Source organism: Conger conger, chromosome 3 (assembly GCF_963514075.1).
Source record: "Conger conger chromosome 3, fConCon1.1, whole genome shotgun sequence".
Taxonomy (NCBI): domain Eukaryota; kingdom Metazoa; phylum Chordata; class Actinopteri; order Anguilliformes; family Congridae; genus Conger; species Conger conger.
This window is the reverse complement of record NC_083762.1, coordinates 77,094,524-77,097,152: the sequence shown is the minus strand read 5'-3', so window position 1 is coordinate 77,097,152 and position 2,629 is coordinate 77,094,524.

The following is a 2,629-nucleotide window of genomic DNA, read 5'->3' as shown; positions in this document are numbered from 1 at the left end:
GCGTGAATGAGTTTTATGAGGAATCTCATTATAAAACGTTCGTTTCACAGTCCATGCATTAATTCCATAGCTATCATTATCATTCCTTGTTCATTTTAATTATAGCCAGTGTCGTGGAAATATCCTCTTATTCCTCTTTCAGCAGAGGGTGGAGAACTCGGTTCAACACAATCAGAGTATTTTAAGACTTTATTCGTTACTTGCAAGCCAATTAAGAATGGGGGTATGTGCTTACCGACACTTTCCCCAAAATGCAAGAGGAGGGACTTCCTGTCACTTCACTGAACACGACATAATTTTAAGCATGCAATGTCCAAGGTACAATGTTAGGGTTTCTAAAGATGTTTACCACCAAAAGGTATGTTCATCATATTGATTGCTCATCAGGGGGCTGGGTTGGTGTGAACACATTAAATACACAAAAGCTTGATTTCTTACCTTATCTTTTCTGCTAGAGGAAATTTACCTGAACGCAAATTAACCACGTGCAACTGAACAGTCATAAAAATGACTCACTTGCGATAGGAGATGGCACACAGTGATTGGAGGAAGGATTGAATAGCTTGCACAACACACCTTGTCCTGTCCTGGGAAAATATACCTCTGCTTTGGGGAATATTTGTTCCACGTCTTTGGCTTTGTGACAATACAAGCTGTAATGCAGATCTCCTTCTACTCAAAGTGAAAGTTAAAAGAAACGGGGAAATTGAAACATTACTTGGCTTAACTGAAAACCTGGTGCAGCTGAAGATTTGGTGAAAATTGAGGAACTGCTATGCCTGGTTAGAGGAAAGTTTTAATATCGACATATCCTATTATAAATGTTGATAAATTAGGTCCCCTGGAATAAATCATATCGTTTATGGAGATGTTTTGATTTTTGTTGTAATGACACAGTATACTTCCTTTAGACTGAGATTAACTAAGTTAAGTAAAATGTATTGGCAATTTAACTTTCTTTGATTTTATTTACAATAATTGTTATGGGCAGCAATAATTTTGACACCTATTGTTTTCCGAAAAATTAGATTACTTAATTAAAAAAAACATTGTAAAAGCTCTCTGTGTTAACATGGTCAGCTCTCTGTGCTAACATGGACATCTCTCTGTATTAACATGGTCAGCTCTCTGTGTTAACATTGTTAACTCAAGAGATGGTACAGCATAGGTCAGTCATGAATATATTACAAAGTTGATGAGAGGGAGTTACAGTTAATAAAAATGACTGACTTGCGATAGGAGATGGCACACAGTGATTGGAGGAAGGATTTAATAGCTTGCACAACACACCTTGTCCTGTCCTGGGAAAACATACCTCTGCTTTGGGGAATATTTGTTCCACATCTTTGGCTTTGTGACAATACAAGCTGTAATGCAGATCTCCTTCTACTCAAAGTGAAAGTTAAAAGAAACGGGGAAATTGAAACATTACTCGGCTTAACAGAAAACCTGGTGCTGCTGAAGATTTGGTGAAAATTTTGAAGAACTGGTATGCCTGGTTAGAGGAAAGTTTTAATATCGACATATCCTATTATAAATGTTGATAAATTAGGTACCCTTGTACCGCCCTGAAAAAAATCATACTGTTTATGGAGATGTTTTTGGTGGCTTTAAAAAAATAAAATAAAAACATCTGCTGGGAAAACATACAGTGGGTTCCAGAATTATTGGCACCTTTGATAAATATGAGCAGGAAATACTGTAAACTAAGAAATAAAACAATTATTGACATGGGGATAGATGACAAAGGGATTTTGCATGCTTGTTACCTCATTTTTATACTCTGGTGAAACTGGAAGTGTTGTAATGACGCAGTATACTTCCTTTAGACTGAGATTAACTAAGTTAAGTAAAATCTATTGGCAATTTAACTTTCTTTGATTTAATTTACAATAATTGTTATGGGCAGCAATAATTTTGACACCTATTGTTTTCAGAAAAATTTGATTACTTAATAAAAAAAAACATTGTAAAAGCTCTCTGTGTTAACATGTTCAGCTCTCTGTGCTAACATTGACATCTCTCTGTGTTAACATTGTCAGCTCTCTGTGTTAACATGGTCAGCTCTCTGTGTTAACATGGTCAGCTCTCTGTGTTAACATTGTCAGCTCTCGGTGTGGACAGTGGCGAAAGTTAAGTGGGAGAATACAATCGCGAACGAAAGGGAGAGGGATCGCAGAGCAAAATAACCAGTAAATAACTAACTGACTACCTAATTTAGAAGATCAACGTGGAAAGGCTTTTGGCTCGGTCTCAAACAGGCAGTATGTTGAGCATTTATATTGAGTGCTAAAGCTCCATGCACCACAACATAAGCATTCAAAACAATGTAAATTCAGGCTATCTGGCCACAAGACTTCAGCCAACATTGGAACATGGCCAGGGTCCTGATCTATTTTATAAGTTAATGTACTGTATCTTTATTTTGTTGTGGAATAAAATCTGTGGTGGCACGGATGGTGCAGTCGGCCGTGCCCCCTCTCTGTGTGGAGTTTGCATGTTCTCCCCGTGTTTGCGTGGGTTTCCTCCGGGTACTCGGGCAATGTTCATGTATACTCAGTTCTGATAACTCAAGATTGTTCTGTCTCCATTTCCATTAAGTTACCCCAAAAACCACAGGACACAAATT